Source organism: Lygodium microphyllum, chromosome 7, assembly GCF_053477565.2.
Source record: "Lygodium microphyllum isolate KBCC chromosome 7, Lygodium_microphyllum_v1.1.10, whole genome shotgun sequence".
NCBI classification, from domain to species: domain Eukaryota; kingdom Viridiplantae; phylum Streptophyta; class Polypodiopsida; order Schizaeales; family Lygodiaceae; genus Lygodium; species Lygodium microphyllum.
In genome coordinates, this window is record NC_141141.1 from 120847629 (window position 1) to 120863323 (window position 15695).

A 15695-nucleotide genomic window follows, 5' to 3' on the forward strand; every position below is an offset into this window, starting at 1 on the left:
TTAAAAACATAACGTACACTTGCAATCATAAGGATAAGGGTAGAAAGACGTGGCCTATTTTGCATATGGTTGAAGAAACCGTCACTGCTACAGAGGGTTGGAGTCGGCTGCTGCAAGAGGTACCACGGCTCGCTCCAGCATTCAACTAGCATGGCATGGACCATGCAACAACACTCAGGGAGGTAGCTGGTTGATAAAGGCCATCGGGGGTAGGTGTTGTTGATGAAGGATAGTCACTCCACTCACGGGCACTCAAGAGGATGATAGAATAGTCACTCACCCCATGATGCACATCGCTCAATGAATAAGCATGAAATCGCATAACTTATAGCCTGTGTAGAATTGAACAAGGGAAAACTGATTTGGAGAGAGTATGCCAGTGTGCGCAATTAATGGTACATTCATGCATTCCACCCATCTGGCATAGGTGAAAAGAGGAAGGCCAGGGAGCCTTGTAGTGCATTGCATACAACAGAGTGGCGTGTCCTGTGACGATGGCAAAGACCCATTCCATGGGTGTATAGGGAAATAGAAACGTACCTGACTCCAATGGTTGTAACATCCCTCAATCCTCACCTCTCAATAATTGATTGAAGAAGCACCCATCACACTCAGCCCACCCTCTGTCTCACTCCTGGTTGAAAGATAGAGGAGGGCAACCCGTTCCTGAAACTCATTGATGTAATCTTCAATGTCACTTGTGTAGAAGTTGAATGCCTTGTGCACATTTGATGATGCAACAGTGCATTCCACACTGTGCCGGATATAGTGCAAGAAGGAAGGCCAGGGAGCCTTATGGTGCAGTGCACAAGAACATATCGTGTGTTGTGCATTGAGAGGCGCAACTCGTGCGTGCAATACTCCATTCACACATCTCGCCTCTCATTTGATTTGAAGGGAAAGAGTGGTCACTCACCCCACCCTCTGTCTCACACTCTGTTAATAGATACAGAGGGAAACCCATACTCACATCCCCATCCTGTTAGGATGAAGACTCACATCACTCAAGGGGTTGGTGATGAAGATCATGTTCGGTTGTTGTTGTCATCAGGATCTTGAAGACAAGGCATACCCAGGGAGGCAACCAACAAGTCTAGTACTTCAATGATTTGTATGAAAGGTCGTCTATAAAAAAGGGCAAACAAACAGATATTGGAGAGACAGCACACCAAGGGAGGTGGCTTCAAATTACTCACTAGAAAGGTTCTGTTGGTGAGTCAACTATCCTGAACTACGGGGAAGTTACTACATTTCCCATAGTCAGCTTCCCGCCAAAGAGTGTTTCCACCTTTTCTTGGAATGAGGCCTATTATGGCATGGAATTTCTTCCTTTTCTCCCATAATAGTTTTTTTTTGTGTTATTATTATTTTTTTCTTTTTTTTAATTCACTAATAAAGAGAATAGTAGAAATACCATGTGTCAGGACCAACCTCGCCACCGTTGTTGAATCAGATGAGAAGAGAACAAGGTAGGGTTGAGAGGTATCTGTGAGGGGCTAGCAGAATGAGACCGCCTCATGAGAAATATCATAATGGCTATCAGAAGTACGATGAGGATGACAATGCGACGCCCAAAAGGGAGAGGGTAGGTTGACTGTGATTGTCAAGATCCCTAAGGAGGGAAGTACTTCTTCAGATGATAGCCATTGATCAGAAAGGGGTCCTGAGAAGTGTTGACAACTTGCACTTGGACAGAGCCATTAGGATTGACAGCAAGTACCTTGTAAGGGCTCATCCACTGTTGTTGAAGCTTGCTAGAAAACTTGCCAAACCTTGAATCATAGGCCAGGACAAGATCACCTTCTTTGAACTCCTTGTGCTTGATGAAGCTATCATGATAGGCATTGTGTCGTGCTTGAGTGGTTTCCATTCACTGTAGAGCCATCATCCGAATCTCATCTAAACATTCCAAGTCTAGGAGGCGACGTTGCAGTGACTCATCATCTCCCAAGTGTTCTTTAACTGCCACTCACAAAGAGAGCAATTCCAGTTCAACAGGGAAGATGGCTTCTGTACAATACACTAGCTGGAAAGGGGTTTGTCCTATAGCTACCTTATGGGAGGTTCTATATGCCCCCAGGGCCTCTGTAAGTCAAATCGTCCCAATCATAACGATGTGTGGAAACCATTCTTGTCAAGATCAAGCAGAGGATGTGAATGGTGACTTCAACTTGGCCATTGGCTTTGGAGTAGTAAGGAGTGGACTTACGATGGTGGATCTTACATAGCTCCGTCAGCTCCTCCATGATTTTGTTCAAGAAATGAGTACCTCTGTCACTTACCAGCTCGAGGGAACTGCCAAAATGGATGATAATATTTTTGTATATAAATAGAGCTATGCTATTACCATCGTCCCACTTCATAGCTTTAGCTTCACACCACTTTGTGACATAATCTGTACATACTAAGATGTCTCTGTTCTACTTCTGTCTGGTGGGTGGATCAATGGGACCCACAAAATCAATCCCCCACTTATTGAACGGCTTTAGGGGAAGAATAGATTGCAATGGCATGGCACTTGTTTTGGTGGGTTTCCCCATTCGCTGGCAAGCATCACATTTCTTGCAGTAGTCATGTGCATCCTTGTGGAGGGTCGCCCACCAGTATCCTGCTAATAGAGCCTTCTTGGTTGCTACTTCTCTTGCAAAGTGTCCACCACATGGTTCGTCATGACATGCTTTTAATACTATGCCAATTTCATCTCGTGCAATACATCTTCACAATACTCCATCTTTGCCTCTCTTGTACAGTGCACCGCCTAGCAAAGTGTAAGGGGTTGATTCTAACAAAAGCTTCTTCTTCTCATAGCTTGAGATGCTGGGAAGATACTGTTGAGTTGACACGAGGTTGGCTATGTATGCATACCAGGGAGTAGTTGTTTCAACTAGAAACAAAGAAGCATCAGGAAGATCTGGATCATCCTATTTCTCTTTTGCAGTTTGAGGGATCCATGACAGATGATCAGCTAGGACATGGGAATGGCTAGGCTTAGTGACCACTTCAAAATCGAACTCCTGGAATAGGAGCAACCATCTCATCATTCACCCTTTGGCATCTGCTTTGTTCATCAAGAAGGACAGGGCTTCATGATCCACGTAGAACTTAAAATGCGTTGCCAATAGATAGTGTCAAAACTTCTCTAGTGCAAACACCATTGCCAAGCACTCAAGCTCTGTCACTGTGTAGTTTTGTTCCCTATTAGTGACCTTTCCTCTTGCACAATATATCGATTGATATAATTTAGAGGGGCCCTTTTGACATAGGACAGCACCTAGCCCTTTAACTGATGCATCTGTGTACACATGAAACTCCTTTGTCCAATCAGGCGGCTGTAAGATAGGTGCTTGAATAAGGCACTATTTTAAGGTATTAAAGGCTTCTTCACAGTCAACAATCCAAAGGAAATTCGCATCTTTCCTTAGGAACTTTTGCAGAGAGACTACCTTGGTTGCAAAATGTGCAATAAATCTTCTGTAGTAGCCCACATGGCCAAGAAATCCTCTCAATTGCTTGAGGTTTGTTGGTGCTGCCAAGGCAGCAATCTTCTCAATCTTCGTCGGGTCTATTGCAATCCCTTGTGCAGAGACAATATGGCCCAAAAGAACTCCTGATGAGATGCCAAAGACACATTTTTTGGGGTTGAGAGAAATCCCATACTCTCGGCATCTATCAAAACACTGCTCTAGGTGTCCCCAGTGCGCATAGATTAAGCTATAGACACAGAAGTCATCAAGATACACCTCAATGAAATCATGCAAATGATTCTGGAAGGCAGCCATCATTACTTGTTGGAAGGTGGAAAGAGCATTACAGAGCCCAAATGGCATCACTCTATAGGCATAGGTCCCCCATTCTGTAGTGAAGGTTGTTTTGGATTGGTCCTCTTCTACGATTTGGACTTGGTTATATCTGTTGAATCCATCCAAGAGGGAATACAACTCATGGCATGCCACTATGTCCAACAGTTGGTCTGTAAAAGGGATAGGGAAATTATCATTCTTCATCTTCGAGTTCAGCTTTCAAAAGTCTACACATATTTCAAGTTTCCCGTTCTTCTTAGGTACTACCACAATGGGTGAAGCCCATTCACTGTTAGCCATGGGATAAATGAACTCGGCTTCAAGGAGTTTCAATAATTTAGTCTTTACCAAAGAAAAATAATTAGGATTCATACACCTTTGTCTTTTTCTTACAGGTTTGGCATCAGGCTCTAGATCAATGTGATGTTGGCATACTGTGGGATCAATCCCCTTTAGATCTTTATATGACCAAGTAAACACGTCTAAGTTCTCCTTTAGTAGATCTCGTAGGACCACTAGTTCTTCTTCTGGAAGATTGAGACCCACTTTCAGGTGACGTTTAGTACCGTCAATATCCAAGAATGTCACTTGCCTTTCACCTTCTACTTCGTGGATAAATGTCCCACGGATTGCTTCTGGATAGAGGTCTAACTCTTTCAAGGGAGCCGTGTCCTCGTCTAATGTTCCACTAGAACCAATGTCCTCCTTCTGAACAGATGACTCATTTGTCTATTGAGATTGCTGAAAGGGTATCAGAGCTTTGTTTGCTTCTGTGTGAATGGTGCTTTCTTCTGGACTTAGGGATTCATCTTCAGAGGATGCGTCCAAGAATGTCACATAGCACGGACCTTCTAGAAGCCATGGCTCTAATGGCTTTGCCTTCTGTTGACAGGGGGACATCGTCATCATCTTTTCTCCAAAATGAATGGTCAGGGTGACAGGTGCCACTAGTGAACTTAATTTTTATGCCTTTGATCCATTGCTTATGTAGATTCTGCATACTTTGTGGTCCATTGGTCAACCCAAATGGAACCATGGTCATTCTATCCAACACCCCAAGATCTTCGGCCTCTGAGGTCTCTGTAGGGACATCAATAAGATCGTCCGCTATGAGAGGATCTTCTTCAATTGCACTTTTATATCTTGCTTCATTTTCTTTCTCATCATTCTCATCGTTTTCCTCTGGAGGCTCTATCTCTGCTTCTGTAGAGGCTCTATAGGAGAAGAACAGGTCCTCCATCTTTATGTCTATTTCTGCTTCTGCTTCTGTCTCTAGATCAGTCTTTGCTACTATCTTTGCGACTGCCATGTAACATGGAGAACAATACATCCATGCTTCTATTTCGCTGTCAGAGGTCAATTCTAGTTGAGGCAAGAGGTATTCTCCCATAGACAACGACTTGGCTTCCTTTGGTAGTTGGCTTACAGTGCCCATTGTTAGGGACGATGCCTCTGTTTTCTTGGAAAAGATCTATTTAACAGCCTCTTCGTCTCCTGATGTACCATCCATCTTTGGAGGAGTCAGTTATGACTTCGATGGATGTGGATCCATTGCCTTTTTGCGATCCATACAATTTCAACACCACTTTTTTGGGTCTTCTACCTAGGGTTAGGGTGCCTTTGAACCAGTCCATCCTAGCTCTTGCTTCAAAAAGCCAAGGTCTTCCCAACATCAGAGGGTATGAGGTCCCATAAGAATTTGGTTTGACCACCAGATATGCCAGTCAATAGTCTCTTCTTGCAAGGGTTGTTTTTACATATATGGGAGGATGCCCAACGGTTTAATTCTGTTTTGGTTTGCCAAACTGATAAGCTATTGTGTAGGTTGAATTCCTTGCAACCCTAAGTCCTTCATTGTCACATCCGTCATTATGTTTACTGATGAGCCTCCATCAATCAATGCATCTAAAATAAAGCATCATTCTATCCATACACTAATCTCTGGGGTTCTAGGATCTAGGAAGGCGTTAGCCACATCTACTTCCTTTACAAGCTCCGGGCCTTATTGATCTTGGTCATTGTTAAAGAAGGAGCAATCCTTAATCCACGTCTTCAAGTCAAGATGCTTTTGAATCAAAGAGGGCTTCAGTCTCTGGGGGATTCTCTGGCCAACTTCTCTTCTACTTTCTTCTTTTCAACGTCTTTGAATTCGGCTTTCAAACCACTACATAGGAGGAGATATTCTATTCTGAAAGTATCAAAACTCATTCTTCTTAGGATCGTTGTTGTACCATCATTATAATAATGCCAGCTTTTGAGGGTTTCAATAGTGTATGTTGTGAAAAACACTATATCTACCAACTTCCAGTGGGTTTCTAATTGGACAAACAGAAGATTGTCAGTGCACCAAGCATCCCACATATCTTGCTGTTGAGTATCCATGAACAAATTTCAACTCTTTTCCTTCTTGTTTTCATGAACCTCCACAGACCACGACTCCTAAAGCTTCTTCACGATCTCCCACTTGATGATGTATGGAAACTTCTCAATGAATACCAAATCTTCCATGGATAGTCATTCTCTCTTCTTCTACTCCTCAGTTTTTTTCCAAACAATTTGCCACCAAGATGCACGTCTCTGTTGCCTCAATAGAAAGAGGAAATAGTCCACCACATAGAGCTTGCATCATAATGGTAATATGTTTCCACCATTGTGGGATGAACATCTTATGGAAAGTGGCTTTGGCAATAAGAATCTTCAACTCTTCAATGGAAGAAGGAACTTTGCAAGCATCCATTGAATTCTCCTCTTCTTGGCAATGACATTTCCTTCATTTTCAGCCTCTTTTGATGCTTGTTGATGGCAAGCTTCCCTAGCTGCGCATAAAAAACATTGAGCCCCAAGAAAGACACCAAGGAAAAGGGGATTCTATTGCAAGAAAATCTATCTTGTAACATCAACAAGCTTTTATTTCATTCTTTTTATGACCAAAACAAGGAAAACAACAAATCTTCACGCAGCATCATAGTAGATATCTCCCATGGATTTGATAGAATCAACCATAATCTTCAACATCTACAAAGAATCCATCAATAGAACAAGGAACATAAAAGAATATACCATTTTTGAATGGAAATCAATAACATTGTATTCATCTTCAATGTCTTCATATTTTTCTCTCCCAATCTCTCATATACAGTTACACTATTTTAATAGAATTAACTATCTCTGGCTCTCTCTCTCTATCTCTCTATCAATAGTACATCATATCTTCACTACAATACTCAATAATGAAACTTAATAATCCCTCTTAGGTCATGGATGCACCTCCCAAGAGGTATGGGCGGTATGAAAGGGCACCAAAGCCACTATAGTGTCTCTTCATAACTCCTTACTGTCACTGTCACTTCAGTCTTCTCTTTAGTCTTCAGCCAGCTGCTTCTTCCATTTGTTTTAGCTCTTTTGAACTTAGATTCATCCTTTCCAAAAGTTAGAAATTTTTTTCAAAGTCCCACATACATTCTACAGAACACTTACATAAGATCTACAAAACAGAACAGAACAGGAACAAAGCAGAGACAGAAGGTCTATAAAAGGTTTACAAAGGGATACAGAAGGTCATCAAAGAATATCAAAACCTCATAGCTCATACTAAAACCATTCCAAACTATAAAAAACTATTCAATAAGATTTCAAAATATTTCAACCTTCATCAATCATCAATCCATGCTTCATATAAAAGAAAATCAAAACAAAACAGAAGCTAAATAGAAGGTGTCAAAACCAATCAGAACCTATCAGAACATCATAGAGCCTCATATTTCTACTAAGAATCATCATGAACTTCCAAAACTTAATCAATATCATCCAAAAATCTCTCAAAAACTTCCATTAACAACCATACATCACTTAAAATCCATAAAAAATCAACCATTCAGACCTTAAAAACAATAAAAATGAACCAAAAATTCAGTCTTTTTTCACTCTCAACACTTGTCCATTATCACGTATGGCACTTCGATGAGTTTCAATCAAGGATAATTGACTAGGTGATCTCAGACTTTGAGTGAATAGTAAGACAAGCGTGTATCAATCATGTTTTATATTCGCAAATTAATTGAATATTACATATAAAAATATTAGACGTACCCTAGAAATTTTTACAAAGAGGTGATGCTTCATCCCAAGGAATGTACCTATTACTGCTCATCAAAAGAGTTTGTGGGTGTGCAATTGGATGGCATGCCACAGACTACACCCTTGATACCAACAGAGATAGTGAACCTATTGGATCTTACTTCAAACTTGGAGCTTGAGATGGAGGCAATGATCGATGCATTACTGCCCATGGATGCCTAGTCATCTGATCCACTAAGAGAGAAAGCATCCATACCATTCTATAATGAGTGTCGAGTATCTCACTTAAAGACACTACTTGTTCTCCTAAGTGTGCAAGCCAAGTAAAATTGGAACGATACAAGTGTGACCAAGTTGTTGAGGTACATTCTATGCTCTGTTGATTTTTACTCCATTATAAAAACACTTTTTGTGCTCTTCAAGAGTGTTTCATTTTTTTTAAAGGTTACTAAAATATCACATATTACCACTTGGAAATACGATACTCGAGTCTTGTAATGATGCATGATTGGTGTTACGAAAACTTGGAATGAACTACAACATCATCCATGCATGTGTCAATGATTGTGTTTTGTTTCGAGGAGACTACGAGACTATGGAGACATGTCCGAAGTGTGGTGCTCACACAAGTATTAATAGGACTTGAAAGGGAAAATTATCCCTCATAAGATTCTCAAAATCTTTTCACTTATACCGCTTATACGTCATATGTTTGGTACGTCAAACATGGTGAGCTTGACAATGTGGCATGTGCAAAATAGATCTACACATGGAGTCCAGCAAATATTAGTAGATTCATGCACATGGAGCCATATTGAATCCACCTTTCCAGGCTTTGCATGAGAGCCAAGGAATCTTCAACTTGGTCTTGCTCTAGATGGCATGAATCCATTGAGTCTTCGCTTAAATTCTTACAGTGTTTGACCTACAGTCCTTGTTAACTATAATATATTGCCATGGCTTTCTATGAAGAAAGGGCACTTCATCCTTAGCTTGCTCATTCTTGGGTGCCACAAAGTCAAGAACATGGACGTCTACCTCTATCCATTAGTTGATAAGCTCAAGATTTTGTGGGAGGAGGGTTTTTTTATGGAAGACATGAGCAACCACTTCAATCTCGAGTAGACAAGGTTGACACTCTAGACTGGCTTCGAATGGAGAATGTGGTTTTGGGAGGTCTTGTGCAGATATAGATTCTATAAGCCCATGTTCCATTCCAGAGTGGGTCACTACTCCTCACTCTCATACCGATTCTAGAGAGAGTAGCTCAGGCGGATGTTGTGGAGGCACCAATGCAATGTCTCCATCTTGTTGATCTAATGCAACACTAGTGCTTACAAGCACTCATCTCATGGTGTATGTGTACAAGTCAGCTTTCTTATAAGCTTAATGATATCCACAAAGTATACTTGGACTTGATATAAAGCTTCTAAATTAGCACCACACTCCGACTGAGATTAATGAATGATTACAATCGTTGTTAGTGTTACCTAGTGGTATTAATATTGAAAGAAGAAAGCTTGAAGCTTTCTAGCAATGGCTTCCAACAAGGTATATAGTTAGGGTTTTGTTCTATGTGAGGAATAGACATGATTTTTCTAGAAACCCTCTCAGGTGGAGATATTTCACTTGGGGGGCTACAAATGCCCTATACTGGCTCAAGGGATTGCACCCTATGTTGCCCATGGTGCAGCTCAAAAGTTCACACTATCTGAAAGTGCACCAATCTGCATTTTTCGCAATGTCGTGCTCCTGCGCCAACAAGATTAGGTTCTTTTATGCCAAGATACTACATCATGAGTTGAGAAAGAGATCTCTAGAAGAAAGCAAGGAAATATATTCCCTCATTTGGCCACATCGCCTTCTCCAAGGTTTACAGCTCTAGTTTGGCTATGGAGGTTGACATGTTCAAGTGAGAAAATGGCATGCTCATGTGCACTTAGTGGAGATGAACTTAACGAAAGCTTTTCAGATCAAATATGGCTCTGATACCACATTGCAATATCAGAGTGAGCAAGAGAAAGTGTACAAAAGAGGGAGAGAGAGCTCAAGTACAAGAAGAAGATCTTGCTTAATGAGTTGTTCACAATTACAATCGATACACCCTCCCCCAATTTGACAGTGAATTCTTGGCTATTTAAATAGCCTCTAGATGGCTAGGGTTAGCATTTTCCCCTACCCTCTAGTCCATTCACACTAGCTACCCTTATCCACCCTTGCCATATCAAGTCCTTCCAACACTAAAGAAGTTAATATGGAGAACATAAAATCACCTCTTTGGAAAAATTCCTTGCAACAATAAATTGATATTCTTCAACATTATTTGAATGTAGTCATGTGGCCACTTCAAGAGCATAAATGCCAACAAAATCGACACAAGATGATGATGATATTGCTTAGATCTTGAAGGGCGTATTTGATGCTCAACAAATCAAGGACTAGAAAATCAATTCTAACTATTTTCAATTTTCTAATTTTATGGAGAAAATGATGAAAATTTTATTTTATATTGGTTGAGCCACTTGGAAAGCACAATTAGAACTTAGAACTAATTACAACTAGATACACAACACTAGAGACATTGGATGGGACTTCTGTAGTTTCAAAAACTTCCAACTCCCTCCGATGACAATCGTTTACCTTGTCTCTCAACACTTCGCTCTAACTCATCATACATCCTTCTCCCCAAACCAAGAAATCAATAACATAAGATTTGCATTGAGTTTTTAGTGAGCTCACCTATTTTACCTTCTCCCATTGTAGTCCAAAAGCTTGAAGGCTCTATATTGGTTCTAGGAACCAAGAAACATGATCTGATGACATCACTCATTCGCATCCACCACTAAGCATGCCAATCAGTTGAGAAGAAACTAGAGTAGAAGAGAAAACCAAAAAGACTATGAAGAGCTTCACCTTCCCTCAGTCCCTCAATCAACATACCTCTCACACACTCTCTCTATTACTCACTCTCAATAATGGGGGCAAGGTGATAAAATAGAAAGCTTTAATAGTTGCATTGTCAGAGCTATTGTAGCATGGATGTACCAAAATGGTAAATAAAATTGAGACCTGCCACCTTATATAGAGACAAAATAGGGTTAAGATTAGATCACCTCTCTAAAGTGGCACCTTGTTTTAGGGTAAGGGTTAGGGGTTGCCCTCCTTTTGCGTTTAGGGTTCTTACAATTGTGACTAGGACTTGCACTGTGTTTTGGGGATTAATCAATCCTTAAAGCATGCTTGCACTAAGCCTAAATAGACTTAACCAATACTATTCTAATCATAGATCCATATGTGTAATCCATGCAACAGTTGTGGGTATGATAAATACAATTGTGGGTGATGATATAATGTGTAAAGGTATTGCAAGTGTTGCTCTCACAAAATAATACAATCATGATAATATGATATTCTCATGAACTATAGAATAATACAAGTCCCCAAAAATACTACACTAAAGCTCCACAAAATAATAATCCTTCAAAAAAGTACTCTCTAGATTTGTGCTTTAACCTTCCATTTTAGCCTTCTCCAAATATAATTAACAAACCAATTGTTGCAATACATGATGTGATGATAGTGATGCATGGGTGCTTGTTTCAAGCCATTTGTTATAGCCTATGTGGGGATGATGGCACCAACATTGTGACGTTTGTTGCAATCTATGCACCCTATACAGAGGAGATGATGGTGAAGCAAGAGATGATGATAATGAAGATGATCGTGATAAGGATAGACTAAAAGCAACAAGCACCTATACTTAGCAAGATGAGATGATGATATTGAATATGATGGTCTCAAAGGGTAGATGATTGATTTTGGAGGGGAAGAGATTCAAAAAGGAAAGGAGAGGGAGGTGCTCCCTATTGCTATTTCTTGATTTTCCTTGCTTTTCTTTTGCCTTGCTTTTACTTAAGGCTCACAAAATCAAGCTAGCCCCTTATTCACTCGTGGGGAGTTCTCTGTTTTCCTATTGATCCTTTGTGCCTTTCTGAGTTTACAAGATACCCAAGGTATGTACCATCAAAGCAAAACATCCAAGAAAGGAATAACATGCATGATGCCCTTGTTTTGCAATCACCTGACTTTAATAGACATTCTTCCTAGTAGTCACTGATGCTAGTGGATCTAGAATAGGACAGCTAATAGTAATTGAGGGCAATTGCTATCCCACCACCCCGGGGGTATGATGCTAGGAGGCATATTCCATAGTGGATTTCATGATTTTTTATTTCACGGTGGATTTCGTAAGGTTTTGTGATGGATTCTGTAAAAATATATTTATTTGCCACCAGGGCTCGTACACAAGGTGGATTCCTTGTGCGAGAAGTTGACGAGGACGCCTATCCTTTTTGGGTATCATATTAATTTAATGTGCACGTGGGTGACTCCACAGAGTGATTCGGCAAAATACATATTTAAATTAATGGACGTTTATGAGTTTAGAGTGCACTCGTATTAAATTAAGGTTAGGATAGAGTTTCAACCTATTTATTTATTTTGTAGCCGAATATTGCTAGGTATTCACTTTTTTCAATATAATTTTATTATTTTCTAACAATTGTGAATGCTTCAGTTGATGTGTAGAGTAGGCAGCGATGGCATTAGGGAGCATTGGGCGATAGCGTATATTCAAATTACCTAGAAAGAATTATCATTTTTTATGGGCACACACCTTATCATTAAATGTGTGGCGCTAATACTTATTTAGGCAGGCTTATTTATTGAAGCGCTTGACAAATATTTATTATTTTGTATGCCCATGGGCACACGGTTTAAACATTTTATTATTAGACATTGTATTTGGACACATCTCGACTTTTGGGCCACCCAATCGCTTTATTTTTATTTTGGACAAAAGGAAACACAAATGCTAAAGCATGCTTATTGTAAAATTTAGGCTATTTTTGAGCTTGGAGATGAATAAATTTATAAATACATGCCTCGTGAAGCACTCACACAAGGCATGGGGGAAGATTGTACCCAATTTGTCTTTTTGCCTCATAAGTCACAAGTCTATCTTATTATTTTTTGAGCTAAAGTAGAGTTCTTTTGTTCTTGGAGACTTTTCAGTGCTCTCTAGGTACGCATCCAATATCCGATTTGCACACCACATACTGAGTTGTAAGTCATATGCATGAATACAATTGCAATGCATCAAGGAATGACACCATAAGTTACGTGCAATGCAACTGTCTATTTACCCTAGTGCTCAATCATTTTATGATTTAAAAATAAGCATTGTGAAGTCCAAACACATTTCTTTCAATGATTTCAGCATACATGTAATATTGCATTGCTAAGGGTCAGCACACCGAGCATTCTCGTGTTGCTCGACCCTCTTAAACTTAAACCATGAACGTATTATATGCCATGCACAAGCAAATAGATTAGAATTTAGAACCCTATCAGCCATTGCTCACCCTCAAAACCCCTCCTTCTCCCTACTATTTAGGTTATGTGTAGAAGACATTTTTTCATGTGTTTTTCTTATAAAAGTGGTAAAAACTATACTTTAACATTGAGACAAGGCTCAACTAAGGCTTACCCCTCATGCTGCAGCCATGTCATATATCCACGAACATAAAACATGTTTTTTTAAATTTTCTAACACAATTTTTTTTTCATTTTTCTACTATTTTTCTTTATTTATTTAAATAAAAATATGATATTTTTTATTTATGGATTGGGACCAATTATGATCATTGAGAATGGATTTTATATTCATTTCTAATCCACATGAACCCCAAAATCACAACAAAACTCTCAAAATTTATCATTTCTATGAAAATCACATAATTACGAGTTTTGCATATTTTGATATAAATTTAATATAACTAAATTTTCTAGTTTTCTTCAAGATTTCTAATAGATTTTTGCATTAAGAACCAAAGGAAACCATTTTTAAGCATTTTCATAAAACATCTATCATAAAACAAATGCAATCTACTACTTATGTATAGAATCACACTTTTAGAGACACATATTTTGAGGTTGGGAGGCTGATGATGCTCTCTTTTGGGCGTTGATGCTCTCTCATAGTCCCCCCGATCTATGATCTCCTTCACTCCAAGAGTATCATTCCATCAATATCTTTCATCATCAAACCCCGTCTCCTTCTCGCATGAACTGATCCATAGAAATAAGCAATAACAGGAGTGAGGAGTGAGAATAGAGAAAGACTAAAAATAGATCTCTTTGTTTAATGCATCAAATTCGATCATTTTTGGAGCAATGACGGATGAAAAAATTTAGGATCTCATGCCCAAAGCATTCCTCCTAATTCCCATGATAAATAAACCTCATTCTTTGGCCATGAAAGGATGCACCAAAAAAATGGCACCCCCTTCCCTCCAAAAACGTTTTTTTGTGTTTATAGGTCCCTTAATCAAGTTATTAAGACTTAACATTAAAATATCTAATTCAATCCTCAAGTTTTCACACTGTAGGCAAGTGGTTTTTTCACTTTCAAGGGGGCAAACGAGCTCGGATTCGAGATCCATCTAGACGACTAGCATCGTGACATCAAAATCTATAAACATGGCACCTACCACACACTTTTGGGCTCCCGAATCATGTAGGTACGTCATAACGTGAAACCTTGCGAGGATTAAATGGGACATCAAATAGACTCCGATCAACGAATTAAGACTTGCATTGGGTTCTTGGCATCAAACTCCATCTAGGAAAAATCCAGCTCATCGATCCACAACCATTTTATTTTGCATGAAAATTTGGTCTTTTATGGTCTCTCATGATCTTTTTCACTTAAAAAGGGGTCTTTAAAATATGCTCTCATTGGCGACCACGGGATAAGACAACTCAGCCCGTTGAATCCCATGTATTGATCTGTACAAACAATGACTAGAGAAAGCATCAAGATGCCACAAAAAATATACTCAACAAAGCACAAGAACAACTCAACCTAACCCCTGACAGAATCAAGGCATGAGATTCCACAAGGGATAGGCCCAACATAATTTGATAGAGATCTAGAGTGAGTCGCTGACCAACTTCTCTAACACAAACTTACTAAAGAACCTATCAAAGAGGTCATCCTAGTGGTGGTATGAACTACCTACTTGACGAAGGACAACTGGACCAGGATCTCTTACTAGGCGAGGACTCCTATAGCCTGGTCATCATAGTTTTCATATAACACATTTTCCTCCCAAGGTTTCTATACTCAAGTGTGTAAAAGGGAGAGAGCTTAGCATAGAATAACATAAGGAGAATAGGGCATCGACCTCATGTCCTGATTACCCAAGAACCTACCAAGCTCTTACAAGGCGACACGTAATCCTTTTCTTTTGGTCACTTTTATTTTCACTCCAACCTTCCTTATTTATTTTTTGGCTAGTTGCTATCCCTAAGAAGACAAGCCATCAACCTTCAGTTTGCACCTCGGGTCTGACTCTCCCATGAACCTATCAGGCCTCCGCAAGGCGATAATCAACTGCTTGTAGGAATTTTATTTTTTTCTTTTCTAACTAAGGGGTTTTATCTTTTGGTATATTTAGAACTTGCTCTTCTTTGATATTTTGGCAGGCTTCTCTAACTGCCTCATACTAGTTAGGACTCCTATGACAATTGCTTAGCAAGCGGAAAGGACAAGGTCATAAGGACTACCCTCTATCATAGGCCTTTAATACATGAAAATGTCTTAACAAGAGGTAGACAACTACTCAAATCCCCCCCATATATACCTATCCAAACCCTAGGACTTCATGCCTTGATTGCCAATCCCCACAAACAAAAACAAAATAACCCCCACATACACATATAATACTATTAGCTTAAGAGGAAAACTCGGAAAGG